Genomic DNA, 20,602 nt, shown 5'->3' with positions numbered 1-20,602 from the left:
TTCATATTGTCTCAAGAAGCGTTCGTGCTTCTTTTATTACTGAGAGTACAAAATAAACGGACCGACAGGTTGGCCAACAGATGCTTCCGGTGCGCTTTTATGGGTCCCAAATCTGCCTTGGCATCGAGCGTTGGTATGATAGAGACAGAATATATTTTTGGATTGAAAGAGATTTTCTTATTTGCCGGAAATTGTGGTCTTAGTTGAGTCAAAACAGTGGAAATTTTACGAAATACATAATGAGAAATTTGACCTTTACTTTGTAATTGGCTTATAATCTTTTGAAAATCTTTAATTGCCCTCTTGATCTCTCATCAAACATGATAATTGGCTGTTGTGTTGAAACTAAAGGCTGCACAAAAGAGCATAAGACTTGTGGTACATGAAGCCTCTCCAATAATTGTAATAATACGCCTCCAAAAAGACATTCTAAAATAGGCTTTCTAGAAGTCCTGTAAATTGAATGGAGTATAGAATGTCTTGTCAACGCCTGTAAAAACATTTCACCCACTCCTAAGTGAACACCATGTTAATGAGATAAAGGATTATAATTAGAACTTACTCCCATCAATATAGTTTCTTAACGAATTTCATCCCTAAGATATTCCATGTTTAACATGTTGTCCATGTGAAAGTTTTTTCTCTTGGCACAAATATAAAGATCGTATTATCGGATAGACAAGTGAATGTTGGCTTCGTTAGATTGAGAATCTTCTTTGTTCTCTTTAGGTTTGGCTTTCCCAATAGGATGTTGTTGTTATTGTAGCAGTTCCACTGGTGTCAAAAGTTCTTTCATGGGGAAACAACTTTCGGTTGATACAGCAGTTGCTGAATTGACAATCTTTGGCAGAATGAGACTCGGATGATTCCGGAGCGTAGATCCAAGTTAGATTTTATTCTTACATTGTGAAGTGGTTTAATAACTGTTTGACTTCCAATACCAACTACATATTTATTTAATACCTTCTGTAATCCCCATTTAATACATTCTCTAATCATAGCCTTAACGACAGTATTTTGATCTGGGAGTCGAAAGTATTCATGTATATTTCGGGTCAGAACGTAGTTTAGTATTCGGTCTCCATTTCATAGTATTATTGTGATGCAGCAAACCTCAATAAATTAAATAGCTTATTTGATATGACTTAAATACAAAATAATTTAAATAAATCAACGAATTAAAATAAATTGTATTTACTGCTTACGACTTTTTCATCATATTTCTCTAACAATTTAAGAAATTCTATTTAAAATTTAGTTATTAAAAGGTACCTTTGACAAAATTGAAAGTCATATTTAGGGAAATTCCCAACACACCTGTTTTAGTTTGCCATACGAAAGATTAGCTTAAATCTCAGGTAATTAGCTAATAATAAATCACTAGCATTAACTTTTGAGTGTATGATGATGCAGTTAATAGTGTTTAACCTTAAACAATTTCTGGAAATTTTTAATTTTTTTTTATTTCTTCTTAACAAAAACAATAGAGAAATAGAAACCAACATGAAAACAACAACGATAACATTTAATAACAATATAGTAGAGCTAAAATAAATTGCGCTTGCGTAAATTCCCAAGACATTTAGAGAGAGCAGCTGGTGCAGCAGGGCAGTGCAAGGCATAAAAACATTGGCGGATTAAATATTAGACAAATACCCAACAGATATAGAGATGGATGGATAGATAGACATCCATCAATATAATGTTTGCAACAAAAAAGGGAATCTTTTTAAAAGAAAACGAAAAACTGAAAGAAAGGAACAAGAATATACACAAAAACAAATAGCACTTGTTAACTTTATTGTATCTGGCGTTGGGATATTATTCTTGGGAGTTTGTTATGTTTTGCAAACGAAAAGAAAAAACAAAAGTTTTTCCAGACTGCAGCGAAAAAAAAATAGAATAAAAACAAAGTAGCAAGCTACCAGCAAGCCTGTACCGTCACATGAATTACCAATAAATACAGTGTGGCAATGTTAGAGATGTTTGTTGCACACAGATGATGATGATGATGCCAGTTGTTGGGTTTTGATTCTTAAGAAATTTAAAATAAAACTAAAAGTGCTGCAGCAATAACAACTTTTTTGCAACAACTACTACATGCCACTATAGAATCATAAAGTATTAAGTATTTTTTATTTATTTCTCAGGCTTAAGTCTTAGAAAATATTATTATTGCTACTTGACTTGCCACAGTCAGTGGCACTATTGCTGCTGTTGCTGCAACTGCATCAGCCACTGACTCAGTACACAATTCTTACGAAGTATTTTTTATGTTTCTGTTTGTGTAAATATTGTCGTTGCAGTTTATTGTTTTTGTATTTGTTTTTTATTTTATGACTTTTTCCACAAGTAGCTAATATTTTAGCAGCGGGCAGAATTAAAACTATAAAAACATTTAAAAAGAAACTTAAACAGCGTCACATGGCTGGGAAACAAAGTCGGTCGTCTCAGTGTGGTGGTCGGTCGGTCTTTCTTTATTTTTTTTCTTCTTACACATTTATCGCCCACTTATTAAACTGTTGTGTGAATTTGCTGTTTTCTTTCTATTCGTTTCTATATGGGCGTCTATAGGCGAGATGTACAATCTTAGATTTCAAATTCCCATAAAAACAGAGAGTTGAAAATACGACTTTTTTATGGCGAAATATTTATGTTGGTTTTGCAAAATAAGGATTTGTCACTTAATAAAAAAATAAGTTATGTTAGTAGAAAATTATTATTTCTGACAAAAAAAAAAATTATAAATTTTAAGTTTGTGGGGGGTGATCGAATATTTTGCCAAAACGATAATTCTATAAATATCCATGCTTTGAATGGTAAAATAAATAAATACAGACTAGTTTTACTTATTGTTTTATATTTCATTCTAGATCAATTAAAGCAGATTAAATTTATTTTATGAAACTATACACAGAGAAAACAGATTCTTGATCGTCTGATTCTGTCTTAGTGAACAAATTTTACACTTGTTGGTACAAAATTTTAGAACGCGTAATTTTGGTTGCTTCAACCGATATTCGACCTTATCAACTGACGTTCTGTTGATAGAACCGAAAAACCTAATCATCCGATTGGCAACAAATTCGTTTGCTACTAGGAATCTGTGTTCTCTGTGTAGAGGCCATTAATTTAGCTTAGTATAATCATATTGAAGAACTTATATTTTTCCCTTCTTTATAAGAAAATCCTTATTACCTGCTACCTAATCATGATTCACGATTTTTCTGGCATCTTCTTTGAAACTCATTTCTTACACAATACCTTACAGTCTTTGATGAACTTAAATATTCTAATTATCAACTATCGTTTATGCTTAAATAAAATGCATGTAGTTAATCTTCTTAAAATATATAAAAAAAAACTATTACAAAATTCATCAGAAACTATAAACAGAAAAAAAGTAAACCAGACTTTAGGTTCTTTTTTACCAGATCATCATAAAAAATTATCTGACTACACTCGTAAAAGCTTAAGCAATTGTCTATGGTTTGAGAACAAAAAAATATAAGAAGAAAAAAACACAATGAATGAGAAAAAAAAATAAAATTAGTAATGCTTATTACATCAATAGACAAATGCAACAAAAATACAACCTGTTGCATGAACACACATTTCTTTCTTTTCCAACAAAAGTCTACACAAAAACAAGGGGGAAATGAATGAATAAGAACAACCGTGCAATAGCAACAATAACACAAAAAAAATATTGAAATAAAATTGAAAAAAATAAAACAAAATACAGGTGAAACTAAATAAATATTATTTGTTTCCTGCCAACTAACTAATACTTGTATTACGAAGTATGTACTGTGTTTGTGGCAGTCTGTCAAAATAATCATAATCGTAAAATAAAATTAAAAAAAAAAAACAAATAAACGTACCAAGGAACAGACACACAGTGGGGCAGGAGAAAGGGAATCAAATGATTATAAATAAATATGAAAAAATTAGTTTATCTTTACTTTTAAAAATTTCTTATCAATTTGTAATCAGGACTTTGGTTCTAAAGAGATATGTCTAAGAAATTACATGTCAGAAAGACTAAAAACTTAGAATTTATACGGAAAATATAATCTTTTCAACCCATATCAATATCTAAAACAAAACAATTTTTGGGTTTAAAAATATTTTTGGATTATGTCCCGAAATTGGTACATAATTGATCCAAACTGGAAAGGACTTTTAAATACCTTTTATTTGACATACATATTGTCTATGTGCAGAACGTTGTAGACGAAATATATGCTAAATTGACCGATTTTGCGGATACAAAAATTCTCATGAATATATCTGATACACTTATATAATATGTGAGTTCATTTGAATTTTATAAGCTTTAAAAGCATTTGCACTCTAGTTGCGGTCAGTGGTAAATTGTATAAAAAAATATGTATATTCTATAAATGTTATCCAATCGGCCCCACTGTGCAAATTATGGATGAATGGGGGAGGAACTGATAGAGAAAGAGTATAAAAGAATGATTGTCTATTGTTGGATTGTTTTTGTTTTGATAGTACACTTAACAAAAGTTTAGTGCAAACATTTGCCAAAACCGCAGTCGAGTTTCTGTTTCCAACAATCAGGATATAATTAACACGCGTCACTCGTATTAAGTGAAAATTATTCATGTGTATTAAAAATTTCACTCCCTAATCTAAAAGACTTTGTAAATCCTGCGGTCCCCATGAGAACTCAAATTTACTTACATAAATTTGATCCGTCAGTCAAAAATATCATTGAGACAGTTCAGATGACTATAGCAGTCACATAGAAGAACTATTATATTCTTTGTCCAGACAACAATAGGTGCAATAGGTATTACGTGTGTAACTAATACTTTCCGACATACATATGTCCAATCATAAAGGGTATAATAAGTGCGCCTGTAAAAAGTCTAATCATGTTGTTGCCATCAACTAATAGCGTCTTACTGTGCCAGATAATTTCTGATATTCTTCAAATGATAATCGTAGGTTACCTGACTTCTATCTCCTTTAACGCCCATTCATCAATCACATTCGATACCGCAACCAAGGTGATAAGAAAGTAACTTTGCGACACAGATTCTTCCAAGAACAAATCGTTTGTTACACATTCCTTACTATTTTCATTTCTCCGAATACCCTCATACATGGAACTCTCGATAACGGCCTGTCTAAGTTGCTCCAGGGAATAAATGTATTTGAAAAGACATTATGACTTCGTTATGTTATATTTGAGAGTTTTGATTAATATATGGCTGTCCACGTAGATATCAATGGTCAACGCCTCGAGATTTTACGTCGCAAGAACGATCCGTTTGTTGAACATTCGTCAGCAATGTTGTTTCCCCGGATGTCTTCATGTCCAGAAACATTTATTAACTCCACAGGGTGTGGTCTAAGTTGGGCCAGGGAATAAATTCAATTGAGAAGACATGTCTACCTAATTGAGCCAGAGTGGAGAGCCTTATCAATACTCGACGTCTCGTTGTCATATGTATATTTTCGCGTAGAAGACGGGACAGTTGTAGAGCAATCTGGGTTAAACCAAGAGTTCATGTTCATCGGAGTAAATTGAAGAGCCACTGGCCATTTCCGTCTTTAAACTGTCAATATTTAATACAATCGTGTCATCCCAGTGGATAGGGTTTCCGCCTAGCCAACTCTTGTTGATATAAAAATTGAAATTATCCTATCAAAGTTATGCGTAGAAACTATATAATCCTTTCGCTGCTTCAAGACTGTGTAGGATGGATCCGTGAGAAATACGGTCATGCTTAAGTTCGTCTGACTCTTAGAGTCTTATATATAACCGAGCATTTGATGTAAATATCTAGGAGAAATATAACCAGGATCGTTTTAAAACTTGACTGAGAATTGGAAACTTTGGAACCTGTAATAGTAAGATAGAAGTTTAGTGTCCACCATTCAACCACAGAACTCCAGCCCCTTCGATTTTATAATTTTTCTTGTCGTGTAAATCAGAAAAGAAAACACTAAAACTCTCTAAGAATAATTCTAATTCCTAAAGAAAAAGAAACTAAAAACAAATTTAGTCACTGAGTGGAAAAATAAAAAGCAAAACTTTTCCATTTTATTTAGAAAGCAAACGAGCCAACAACCAACCACCTGTACAAAAAATGTTCCAAAAAAAAGAAGCAAAACCAAAGGGGGAAGCACTGACATTAAACACACTACAGTTGGTGGCCAAGAATTGTTTTTTTGTTTGTTAAATACAAAAAAATACTATAATTAAACAACATTTGAGACACAATTTTATGCAACGAAGCGTCAAAGTGTTGATGAACGTGTTTGTTTAACCATTTCTATTACCAAAACGTAAAAACAACCATAAAAACAAAAAAATAAAAAAAAGAAGAATCAACATCATTCTATAATGTGTGAGGAGTATTTGGCAGTACATAGTTTTCTTGTTACCAAAAAAGGTTTCACTCGTATATTCTACGTAATCAGGGGGAAATAAGTGTAAATGTATGAATGAATGACTGAATGAATGAGTGAGTGTGTGTGAAAAAAAAGTAATTTTATTGACCGCTACTTAGAACCTGCTAACCGGAAGTTTTAAAAATGAAAATGCATAAAGGTCTGTGTTACTCAGACCAAGAATTAAACAACAACAACAGCACGTTGTATGTCTGTTAGAATTTATGACCACTATATACATTACACTATAGACGATTCATTCATTCAGTCAGTCAGCCATTCATTCATACATTTATTAACATGTCTTGGCATGGTTGGTTAAATTTTACTATTAATTTCTTTTCGTATGCATTATTATTACTTTTTTTATGTGAGTGTAAAGTGCGTAAAAAATAATTCATCATCATTCAAACAATTTTCTATGATGTAGACCAAGTCAAATAAATGTTGGTTTTACAACCATTTCCCCCCCTCCACCTTTTATTTTCCCACTATTCTACGGTGCGTAAATAAAAATATATGTGTGGATCTGTGTAAATATGTATGTTTGCATATTTTATGTTGGTTTCCCATCACATTAAACTGACAGTCAGTCGTCATTCATTCAGCCAGTCACACTACTACTTCGTGTCGTTTGGTTTTATACTTTTTTTCTATTTTTCTGTTCCTTCATTTAATTTTCAAATGATTTTCTGTGATTTCATTTCGTATTAGAGTTTAGTTTTTATCTTTTTTTTGTTTGAGAAGAGGATTTTTCTCATGTTCAGCTATAGAGGTACAGACAAACGGTGAGGCAGACAGACAGATAAATATGTACAGTATTCGTACTAATAGACGCGTGAAATGTTCATACGTGTTGGTACTCACTCGTACTGACGGTTTTCAAAATGATGTTACATTATGGTTACAGTTCGTTGCGTGTTTAATTAATTCTTAATTGCATTTAAGTCAAAAATCACTTCTTTATTCTGACACATTTCTGTAAACAGACAGAAGCAATACACTTAGACAAATAATTTTAATAGAAAAATTATAAATTTTTAAAACACAAACTTATAACGAAATTCCCTAGCTATTATCTCATGTAGAGAAAATACATGGTTATATGGATGGATCCTGTGGATGGAATCAATCATATTCTAATTTTGCTACAACCATAATATGTTCATATCACCTAATATGCTTAAATGTAATCACATTATGATTGAGCTGTTATCATAATATGTTTGGGCTCAACCATAATATAATTGTGCTACAACCACAATATGATCATATCAGCTATTAGGTTTTTACATGTTGTCCGTCAGTCTATTGAAATCATTTAAGGTAGGGTCATACATGGCAAATATTTGCTCAAAAAAGCGTAACCACTTTTTTTAGCACAAATTTGTTACTCTTACAATTGTTTTGTAAGATCAAACAGCATCAAATAAAATAAAACTAAATTGTTTGTTTTAAATCATCCTAAGTAAAATAAGATTTTTAAATAAATAAAAGAATTCAAATATATTTCATTTAGTGGTTACGTAATTTTCGTAAATTATTTGTCATGTGTGACCTTTACAAACATGATTTTATGATGTCTCAATATATCGATTCGGTAGCTATTTAAAGTCTAGCAATTTTTTTCATCAAACTTTGCTGAAAGGTTTATGAACAGCCAAATATAGCAATCTTACTTGTTTTCTTTACATTTACTTACATATTTTGCTCAGTGTATATATTGTAAATATAGTAAATGTGAGGATTTTAGTGGTGCTTGTCATTTCAATGGCTTGTTAGCAATTAGTAAACAAAAATATTTATTTGAATGATTAAACTAATTTAGAGCTTTGTTCTGTTTCATCCTCAGTTTACAAACTTTAATGTGGAAATAAGTTAACACATGAGAAAAATATATATGAATCACTTAAATTAAAATCAATCAAATGCAATTATTTAGAGTACTAAACAGTGAGACCTAGCACAGAAAATGCTAAAAAAAAAACTTTTTTTTGTAACTACTGCACGGATAGTAAATATTAAACTATATTGTTTGAATACAGATATTGCTAAAGGAATATTCCAAAATAAAATATTTCGGAATCCAAAAAAAATTCGAGGATTTTTAATAGGGAAATTTTAAATGAATTCCAATCAATTCTAAATGAAAAGAATGGCTTTTTGAACATCAACCCAGCAAAATATCGGTAATCACTTGCTATTACTGAACAACATACTTTTCAATGACTTCATACCATCTTCATTACATAGAAGTAGTAGTTGATATCGAGTAAATTGGATCGCAATTTTCATATTTGATATTATAGCATTCGATATCGAGCAAGCAATTTAATACAGTTTATATGTAATAATGTCGATATCTAAAACATTTTTCGATGCGATAGCTCTTTCGATCTCGAATGCGGTAATTTGGTCCCAGGTTGTTAATAGAATAATATAACTAAGATTCTTTTTATTGCTGACATTTAAACAACTGGATCAAAGTAAGTCATGAGATGTAATGCAGATTTGTGCAGATATGTCAGCAAAATTTCATACAATTCATATCAATGACTTCCGAAAACCAGATGAATGTTATAAGAAAATCATATACATTTTTACCATAAAAATTTATCACATGACAATAACTGACTGACTATTTTATTTACCATAAAAATTTCAAATTATCTTCATTGAAATTGCTTTATTTGTGAAATGAAAACATGAACTGTCAATTACATTAAAATCTCACATACATATTAAATAAATTTGGAAAAAAAATATGTGATTTTTATTTAACAAAATTAAATTCACTATGTATACAATGCACAGAGTTATTTAATGCTAAAAAGAAGAAAACAAACAAACCAAAAAAGATGTGAAAAACAAAATCCCATCATGATCATCAGCGTCATTATGAGCACCATAATGTCAATAATCACAGTGAAAAATAAATAAATTTAAAAAATCATTTTTACAAACATCAAGAGAGTTAAAACATGTGAACCAAACAAAACAATGAAATGAAATGGTAAAAACTGGGCTGAGCTTTTTTTTCTTCTTGTATTTCTCGGTTTACAGGCCATTGTAGCAGTAAAATTATAAAAATAAACGAATTATCATACAAAAATACATATTTTAAATAAGAATATCTATACAAATTTATACTTATGTATGTAGTTATGTTAAAATGAAACAGGAAATGCGGAAATATGTATGTATGTTTGAATGTACAAATGTCTGCATGGTATAATAATAATAACATAACATAATTATGTTATATGTGTGTCAGAGTTTACATGGAGTCAAACATGTATGGTTGGTTGGTTGGTTGTTTTACTACTTGTATGAATAGTGAGACCATTTCATACATCATACAATGAATATATGCATCAATTGTATTGTTTTTGTTTTTATTGTTTATAAAATGCCGGCATCATCAGCATTATTATAATAGATTAAATGAAGATGATTTTGCTAAATAAAACAACAAAATCATAAACAAATTGCATAAAAACAAAAACAACTACATCTGATAAACAGGGACATTCATGTTTAGTAGCATGCAAACATTAAAAACAAAAATTGCATTCATAAACAATTTGAGTTTTTGATTTTCCATAGATAGATGACATAATTATTGACAACTGAGGGACAGCTTTGAACAATTTACCACAATTTTGTGGTAAGATTTTGGTTTATTTTTTTTTATTTAGAATGATTTAAGATAAAAAAGTAATACTTTTTATTTCAGTGAAAACTGAAACAATATATGAAACAATATATTTACATATGGTCATTTCCAGGATCAAGAATGACATCTTATCAGTTGTTATCTCTTGTTTCCATTTTTAGTTAACAGTTTAATAGCACTGTAATGAGTCTAAAAGGTAGGTGTTAATGTGTTAATAGATATGTGATAAAAACTGCGACAAAAAATAATACTAGTTTTCAACTGAAGCAATACAAATTAAGGGTGTTTTAAATATAATTGATGCCATCAGTGCAAAAGTGGTGTAACCAACAATATTTTTGATGGTTGCTGTTCTGGTGTTACATACATTCCTTACATTACCAACTATCAATATAAAAGTGGTGTAAGCAGATGAAGCTAAAAAAATCGTTTTTTCACAGAGCATAATATAACAAAGTAATAGAGCAAAAGTGGTGTAAGTTATCCCTACCCCTAAATGGCTTGGTTACACTACTTTTGCGCTGATAGCCTCAATTGGAAAAAGTGGGCTCTTGTTGAAATATTTGCATTCTTTTTTTACAATTTTTAGTATAATTAAGTACGCGACATACTTTCCCGTCACATTTGAAAAAAAAAATTAGTAACACTTGAAATTGCATTTAATAGCAAAAGCTTCTTATTTATTATTAATTGGTTTGACATTATTTATATAAGTGTTTCAATAACTTTAACTAATGGCCTGAAAATAGATTTTCTACGTTTCCCATTGTTTGGATCTTTTTTAATTTTTCCTAAGTACTGTATTATTGCTTCCGTCTTCTTTCGCAACATGTTTTTGTTATTGTATTTTAACGTACATACAAAAAAAAAAAATTATTTTGAAAAAGATATATTTACGATAGCGAACGCGATAAACAAGCTTCAAAATAGAATGTGTAGTGTGATTGTAATCTCTTTTTTAACTTATTTTGCTTTTTAAGGCCACTAAATTTTTATTTGAATCAAAATTTTGAGCATTTTGATTAGATTGATCGCGGAATACTCACAACAAACAATGATTTAGGTACAAGAACGTGACATTAGGACAATATATAACGAAGTTATTAGGACATTTAACGCGCATTCTCCAAAATGTTTGATTTTCCTTATAATTTGTTTTTGAAAAAAGTTACATTTACGATTGCGAATGCGACAGAGTTTATTGTCGTACTTATACACAACCACTTTTGTTATTTATAGTTTAGGGAATAAAAAGGTACCTTTATATCAACTAAACTAATACAGATGGGAGTATAAATTGACTGGAAACTGTTCACCACAAATAAAAAATTATTTTTGATTTTCAAAAGCCGGTACGATCGTATAGTTTTGAAGATGGTTAAAATCGACTTTTGTTTTACTGTTTTTTAAAATTTTCATACACAAACAATAAAATCTAGCAGGCATTTCAAGAGAAAATATTTTTATCTTTAGTTAACTACGTTTTACTTGTATAAATTTTTCTAGTAAAAAATAGTAGAATAAAAATTTCGTTCGTTTGTATTTTTGAGAATATATTTTATTTTTCTCTTTTTTTCTACTTTTTCTAGAAACGCATTCAAACAATGCTAATATTTTCTCTAAAAAACACACGTAACAATAATATAATTCCTTTTTATAATTATTTGTTTAGTGGTAATCATAATATACTTATATTTCGAAAATTATTATTAATATAACAATATTTTTTCATAGTTATCATAATTTTGTTGTACTTAGAACTTTCACAAACATAACATCGTTCAAAATCAATCATATTTCCAATCGTATATAGAGAATCATGTAGTTATTATAAAATATCAACCAAAACATTGTTGTAGAAAACATGTATTTCACCATTTAGTTAAAGAAATCCTCTTATGACAGCTACAAATATAAAATAAATTGTTCTACTTAAATGCAATTTAAAAAAAATAACAAAACTTATTTTTGGGAATACAAAATTTTTTTTTATTTTATAAGTTAAATTTTTTATGTGCTAAATTCCCAATTTAATTTTATTAATTCTTTTTAATTTCTCACATATAAATCTTGTTCAAAAACATTCCATTGAAAGCATAGTTTTGTAAAATTTATGATTATGAAAATATTTTACAACATTACAAACTATTAATCATCCAAAAAATTTAAAACATTTTAAAAATCTTGGCATGTTTTATGAAAAATATGTCAAATCTTTAACCTCCAGCATGAATACTCCTACTATTTAGATAAATGTGGACAGTAGAGCAAAAAAATAAATTATAATTTATCAAGCAAGTGTCACAGTCAGTCAGTAGTTTTTTTTCGCTGCTTTACACTCGTTCTACTACACAGTAATAAAGACAATATTATGACATGACCAATTGAGTTGAAATTTATATACAAAAGCAAATCAAAAAAACAAATCAAATAAAACAAATGTGATATATAGTACATATTTTCATATTTCAAGATCTTGACCTTATACTATATACTTTACTTGTAATATACTTAAATTTTTTATACAATCATTTTATTGTATAAAATTAAAACAAATATTGTCTGCAAGCACGGGGTGTTAAATTTAAAATAAAACAATAATATTTCTTGTCTTTCTTTATTTTTTCTTTAGTTAAAATTAATATGTAGCGATTTATTATTTTTCTGGAGATTTTATTTTTTTTGTTTTAGTTGGATTAAGCAATAAATTTCTCAACACTTTCAATTTCAATCTGTTCAAGTATGAAAAAAATAAACGAAAACGTAAAGCCAAAAATATACAAATAAAAGCAAGAAATATCCAACAACAAGTCGCCAACAAAATCATAATTTTATTTTATTTATTTAAGAATATTATTATTGTTGTTCTTGTGATAGTTTATAATAGTAAAGTAGTAGTTTTCCTACACGACTCTAATATGTTGCTCTCATTTATTTATGAAAATTATTTTGTTTTGTTGTGTATTTGTATAAATATGAATATGAATTTGGATCCAAATCGGACTATTACAATGCCCCACTTCATGCCAAAAAAGAGCTGCTTGCTACAACCATCACGACAACAACAACAAATCATTTAATTTAAAGACTGAAAAAATCATTTCTATGTGGGTGACCCCTAAAAACTAAATTATATTTAATATTTTTCTGTTGTTGGGATTTTGTTTTAGATTTCTGCTTCATTTCATAAATAAATACCAAACAGACATACAAAGAAATATTTATATTAGGGGGTCTCGACAAAAAATTATTTCGATTTGAAATCGGAATTAAATCCAGAAGATTTTCAATTGACAGACAGAGATTCTTTGCGAACAATTGAAATGATAAAATTGCCAAAATATATATTTTTATTACAAGGCCGTCATGTCTACTTTGAAATATCATTCACTGTCTTAGTACATAATGGTAAAAATATTGTGCATTTAAGAAACTTATCTGTCGATAAACTCAATTCAACGATTCCTATTTGACTATCATGTACGACTAAAATTGAAAAGGAAACAAGATTGAAAGTCTACAGGCAGCCACAATCAACAAAGCGATGTAATGAAATGTTTCGTTTGTAGTTATGAACTGGAACTGATGACATTTAGTGTAAATGAGTTCGACTTTTGTGAAATATCGGGAACCACAAGGACGGCCAGATGTTGTTCATAAGGTGGCTTAGTATCGCTTATACCCTGGACTCCCTGTTTTGGTCAGCTGGAGAAACTTAATCTGCGACCAGGTTTGAAATCGTAAAGTAATCTCTGAATTTAACCTTCAAATTGTACGATTTAAGAGACATTTACAAGACACAATTCTCTACAACTCATCCAGATGAAGCGTTCAAAGCTTGTGATTATTCTTCAGAATACTCTAAGATGGAATTTTCATGAGTCTAGCAACATCAAAAAAGGCCGTAAGGGCCGTTGGCAGTTTATTGCTAGCGGCTCATTGGTAGGTCATGTTGTCGTCATGGTTAATGAAAAGTCCATACTGACCTGCGATGACTTGATTGGATAAGGCCTCATTTGCATGTATATCAAATTTGAATATTGAAACCGGGTGGGCTTGTGCACCAAATTTTTAAATAGTCGTTTCCATCGTTAATATCCTTTATGCTTTATTAACGTATGGACTGATTGCTTGACCATTTCGGGAACTTGACATAATTTTGTACTTTGCTATTTAGTGAAATGAATACTTCAGTATTTTCGAAATTTGGCAGCTCAGGCATAGGAGTAAAACCAAGACGATACTATGATCGATAACAGCGACATTAGGATTATTACGGAACTGGGCAATGTGGCAGTTCGCTCTAAGAAATGTTGCAAAGGGACTGTATACCTATAGATTGGTTGCACGACGAAACCGCGGAGCACGTACTCTGAAAATCTATTGAATTGCTTTAAAATATGTCTATATAAATCTTATCCAATATTGTACAAGAATACCGATCGTTTCTAGAGGAGATAACGAAATGAAACGTATGTGAAAACCAATAGTTACGGTGTTTGTATCAATCTGGATAAACCTAAAGGCTAACAGCTTAAAGAAAGAACCCACCCGTGCTGAATAAATGAAAGAGCCAATTGGGATCCTCTGAAAGCTCAAAGCTTATCCTATATAAAAGAGCAAAAGTCGATGATCACAACCATTCGGTCTAGAACATATATAATTTCAATAGTAAGCGGCTGCTGAAGTATGCGTTAATGTTCTCTCAGTGTGCGCTTGCCATTCTATCCACTGATCGTCAGTTTTCGGAATAATATCTACATCCCTCAATTATTGCAAGAAATTGTCTATTATTATCACCAAACAAAAATACTTTTATAGATAGTATTGAGATCTCTCAATGATCGGCTCAAACAAATGAATTTTTGAGAACTCAAAACATTCCATTCACAGACATGATTTACAAAAATGGCATATTCTTATCGCATCATATTGAACATAAATTGTAAAGTCAGGATATTTCGTCACCTAAAAAACTGGACACCCTATCCTACACAAATTCAAATTATTATATTTTTTCCATAACTTACATACTTATATGTATGTTTGTTTCTATAATATTTTCAGGTTAGTAGTGTATTTTATAAAAAAAATATACAAAATAATAATAATTTGATTTGATGGGGCTTTAATAATACCGAAAACAAAAACATCAAAAATTAAGTATTGTATAAATTATTTAATTCACAATAAATCAATTGGTTTGACTTTTGGTAATAAACCTTTAACACCTACTTTAAACATGCGCTATCTGCTATTGTTGTTATGTTATTATGATGCTATTCAAATGAAACTGAAATTGAAATTCGAAATTGGAAATGAGAAAGATGTTTAACACTTCATGCAGACATTAATTTGTTTTTTATTTTTATTATTATAAAATTTTGTGGTTGGTCGATCGTTCAAGTTGTTTTCTATCTTGTGGCATTATTGTAACACTTTCGCAATTTGTATCTGATTTGGTGGGATTTTGTTTATTTGTAATATTATGATGGCTTTAATAGTATATTTTTTATTTTTTTGGTTTTCTTTTTATTTCTTTAAATATTTGAACAGGTGTTTTCTACACTTTTTAATTTGGTGTTAAACGCCTTCATTCAGTTGGTTTTTTTGCAGTATTTTACAGCTTTATGATCAACCCACCACCACCACCATTGGTAGTTTATGATTATTTATGCATTTGCTAAAGACTTGAAACATATTTTGTGTTTTGAAAATTGGTCAAATGAATGAATGAATAAATAAATAGATATGAGCAATATCCGCAAAAATTGACAAAAATAGCACAAAATAATTAATGAAACGTAAATGCAAAGAAAATTAATAATAAATAATTATAGAAATTAGACAGATTTGATAAACAATATCGAAATTATGAATGAAAAGTATTTTTAAATAATTTCTTATAGAATCTCTTTATTTTCTTTCTTTATATAAAATATTTAAAACTATTTTAAAAAAATATTATTAATAAACTTTTAAATAACACATCTGACATTTTAAACAAAAAAATATAAAACACAACTTGCAAGGTCGCTCGCTACATCCATACTGCACTCACGTTTTATTCTTCATTTCAAAAATGTGAATAATGGTTGGCAAGTGTATATTTACTACGAAAATCCAAAAAAAAAACTTTATTTATGATAAAATAGCACAGAACTTTTGTTTTCTGACAAAACTGGTTAAATATACATATGTTTGTATATAAATAAAAGATTTGTGTAAAACTTGTTGCTAGATTGCAACAATGATGAAGTAAAGTGAAAAATAAGGGTCACTTGATTTGTTTTAAGTTATTTTTCTTAACCATAGGTTTTATTTTTTATATTACTCAAGAACCTTACAGTTGCTTAAAAGTTGTTTAAATAATCTCAAATTTTACAAGGAATGGATGGTAAATAAAAATGTTGCAAATAAGTTAGTTAAAGCGTCCAACATTCTCCGATAAAGATTTAACCAAAATATAAACCACGAACATAGGTGGTGTAAACCGAATCTTATATGTACTTTAAAATATTTTTTTTGGAAAAAAAATTAAAATTTGTTTTTCAATTTTCATTAGAAATTTTTTTCTAATTTTTCGGTGAAAAAATTTTATGATACAAAATTTTTTTTGTGAAAAAAAATCGGGTTGTTTATGTCAAACAAAACAACTAGTTAACTTTCCCTTGTTTTTCCCCGCAATTCCTATTTTTTATGGATATATACCAATGCTAAGTATTATGAATTGCAGTATACGTTAAATTGTCATATAGTTCTAAAAAATTTCTATTGAACCCGATTGTCTACTTTTACTAACTTTGGTAAGAATTTCCTTATTCCAAATAATTTAATAAATGCAAAGAAAAAAATCCTAATTCCTTTGTTTTATTTTCCTATTCCTTTCTTTGCATATCCAAATTAAATTATTCTGAGTAACAAAATATCGATATTTTGTTTTGGCTCAGAGAGTTTATAAGTTTCCAATCCTCCAGTTTTTTCATCCCCAACTAATCATTGAGCTCAACACGGGTTAAAGAATATTTTTCCAGATTTTTACCCATTGTAGTTCCGACTTACTATGGCGTTTATATGTAGTTGCAAAGTTCTTTGAAATATCTATCATTAGATATTCATATTGTCTATATTAATAACCTAGTAATCAAAAAATAGGTCAAAAATCGAGGTTGTGCTGTTTTTTCCTTATATCTTAGCCATTTGTGGACAGATTTTAAATAGCAACCGAACCGGGTATATAGCTGATATATTGATGTATGAATCATGTATGTAAGTTATTTGGGGACTACGGAAAGTTAATTTCAACATATAGAGGGACATGTTTATATCGACCCCAATATATATACTTTGTGGGATCGCAAATGAAAAATGTAAAAATACAAACAAATATAATAAATAAAATTTGCCACTCATGGTTGAGGGTATAAAAAGTGGAAATTAAAAATGGAATGACAAATTTATAAATACCCACTCAATATGGAAGTTAATAAAAATTAAGCTATTTATGAGTTTTGTTAAATAAGAAATAGGCTAATTCTAAGTCTCTGAGATATGGCAAAAATATTTCAAAAATTCGTGGTAGTAGTAGTTTCTCATGAATATATTTGATATATTTTTTTATAGTAGGGACATCGTAATATAAATTTCTTTCTTGGGTCGAAAACTAATATTGTAGAAGTTAAAATTGGAATGACAATGAAATAATCATGAAGTATCGTTCATAGGACCATAGGTCGAATTATATTTACGCAAATAAATCATTGGATACTACTTCTGTTGGTTTTTTATTGTTTTTGGATTGATAAAAAAATTAAGTATAAAGTCTACGAATAGTCTAATTCAAATTTTAAACATATTCGATCACAAATAAATGCAATGAACCCGTTCTTCAAACTGAATTAATTTCGGTATTTTAAAAATGACTGCAGACGAGCAGAATGGTTAATTTAGGATTAGCGGTAGCTTAGCTGCGGTAACGGTTTTGGTTAATGTATGCGATAGTAGTGTGTTTTATATTATCAAATTTCAATTTAAAAAAATATTTTTATACTTTAAGGTTTAAATGAAAATAAAACAAATAATTCAGTGAAAATATTATAAAACGTTTCTTTAAATTTTGACGATTTTGAAAATTTACTTCGACAGTTCCCAATTTCGCGATTTTGCACCCATATCATTTGTAAAAAAATGTCAGTAACTAAACGACAATGAAATGCAAATTTCATTGCTTTCAATACGCAATGAGTATAAAAAATGCATACGTTGAATAATTTTTAAAATTTTAAAGACATCTAGAGGAAAATTATATCAATATATATTGTTACCTTAATATAGAAATGCCCTAACTCGTGTTTTTTCAGCTCATATATCGTCCCCTCAATTGCATAATAAGAATCTACATAACTGATTTTATATGTGGTCAAAATTTGTTGAAAAGATAAATTGAAATATTACTTTTGTTCCAGATGTCTACTAACACAAAAAATTTAATCTCAATTAATTCGAAATGGCTAAACAATTATACACAATTGTTTTACTAAGGGGACGATATCATATTTATCCACAAAATCTAGACTTAAAAAAATCATGAGTACCTGTATTAAGGTAACGATATGTAGATTTGTAATATTTATACATATTTTTATTGTGTAGACAATTATTTGAAATTTTCTTTTAAAAAAAAATTATTTTTTATGATTTTTGGATACAATGAAAAAATGTGAAATTGTATGAACTACATTTTGTTCAATTTAATGTTATGTATGAACAAATTCATGCCAAAAATTAAAAAGTTTTGGTAATAAATCTTCATGTTTCATTCGTTTTGTTTTCAAAAATGTTTTAAAAATAAATTTAAAAACATTTCTTTTTCCAATTTATTTTTAAAGTTTTTACTTTTCCACAATCCAAGTTCAGCAACATGTGTTTCAAGCATTATCATTTAAAAAAAAAAACTTATTTTTAAATCCCAGCATAAGGATTTATAAGTCATTCATAATGAAAATTGTAAATAATCCCGGCAATATGGGTTAATGTCTTGCATGTGTTAAATAAATATAAATTTAAATTATATCAAACTGTAATAATCTCGATCTCGTTTAATATCGATCTTAAGCTTTAAAAACAGCAAAAAGTTTCAAATTTACAATAATAAATTGTTTTTTAAAAAAAGGAATTTGTTGCTAATTCAGGGTTTAAGTTTTTTCCAAACACACAAATAAAATTGTCTTAAAAACCACAAAAATTAGCATAACTTGTTTTTTATTGTTAAATTGTTTATTAAAAAAAACCTTTGTTAACATTTATTTTATATTAGAGATTTTAAATTGACGACTTTGAGAATAAAAAAAACTAACCACAAACGAAAAACAAAAGCCAACAAAAAAACAAACTTACCTTTAATTGTTATTAATCCACAATTTTTGTTGTAGTTGTTGTATTTAATACAATGATGATGATGATGATGGGGGGTTTATTATCAACACTTCTCAGAAAACAATTCACTAATTTTAACACTACTTAGTACAAAAAGGGGAGCAACAGAGAGTGCAAAAGAGAGCTCTTAAAAAGGGGATCATTTGAAATGATTAAATTTATGATGAAAAAAAGTGGTTGCTGGTATTATTAATGTTTTTTATTTTAATTAAACACTATTATTTATTTAGTTATTGATATTTCTTTTTAAATATGTTAAATTTTCAACAACTCTTGTTTTCCAAAAAATTTCTTCTTTCTCTTTTTCTTTCCACAGTAAACAATAAACTTGTGAGGGTGTGTAACTTTGTTTGTTTTGCTTTTTTGGTGTTTTTTACACTCTTTTTTTTAACAAGGAATATTAATGTAAAAACGCAACAACAAAAACACTGATAAAATAATCACCATAATTTATGCAACAACAATGAGCAGAAGAAACAGAAAAAAACACAGGCCTTTAATGAAGAATATTAAATGAGTTTAATTTTGTAAATTTTTTGTAAAATAAAATTGTAATTTTTAAAATAAATTTCTCATTGTATTTTAAACGCTTATTATGTATTTATATTTTTTAATATTTTGACATTTAACACTGGTTTTTTTTATATATTTTCGATTTTTAATACATTCACTTTATTATTTTACACTTGTTATTTAAATCACACAACAACAAAACAATACATTATAAATAAAAAAATACGCTGATAACAGATTGTAATAATTTTCTGATTTATTTTCTTTCTTCTTCTTATTCAAAAAGTCTTTAGAATTTTTTTTTTTATTTCGAACAATTGATTGACCGTTGATTTTTTATAACGTTTTTTTTTTTGTTTGGTGTTTCTATATTCTATTTTCTGGGTTTTAATTGTATAATTTATTTGACATTTACGAAATAAAACACGTCTTTTTTTTATTTGAATTTTTCGGTTCGTTTTTTATTATTTTCGATTTTTGTTTTTGTTTAACTTAAACACAGTTGTTTTTTTACATAAATAAAAAATCGTCTCGATTTCTTGTATTTCT

The 20,602-nt window shown here is 28.7% G+C and overlaps 1 protein-coding gene across 1 annotated transcript in view; it reads right to left on the bottom strand.

Moving 5' to 3' along the window:
- fog (folded gastrulation) overlaps window positions 1-20,138 on the bottom strand; it is a 77,060-nt gene extending 56,922 nt beyond the window's left edge. Inside the window, exon 1 of the mRNA XM_065507029.1 lies at window positions 19,502-20,138. The gene's annotated coding sequence lies outside the window, so the exon portion shown is untranslated. The remainder of the gene's footprint in view (window positions 1-19,501) is intronic.
- Between the last annotated feature and the right edge of the window lie 464 nt (window positions 20,139-20,602).

Source organism: Calliphora vicina, chromosome 4 (assembly GCF_958450345.1).
Source record: "Calliphora vicina chromosome 4, idCalVici1.1, whole genome shotgun sequence".
NCBI classification, from domain to species: domain Eukaryota; kingdom Metazoa; phylum Arthropoda; class Insecta; order Diptera; family Calliphoridae; genus Calliphora; species Calliphora vicina.
This window is presented reverse-complemented; position numbering and strand designations above follow the sequence as displayed.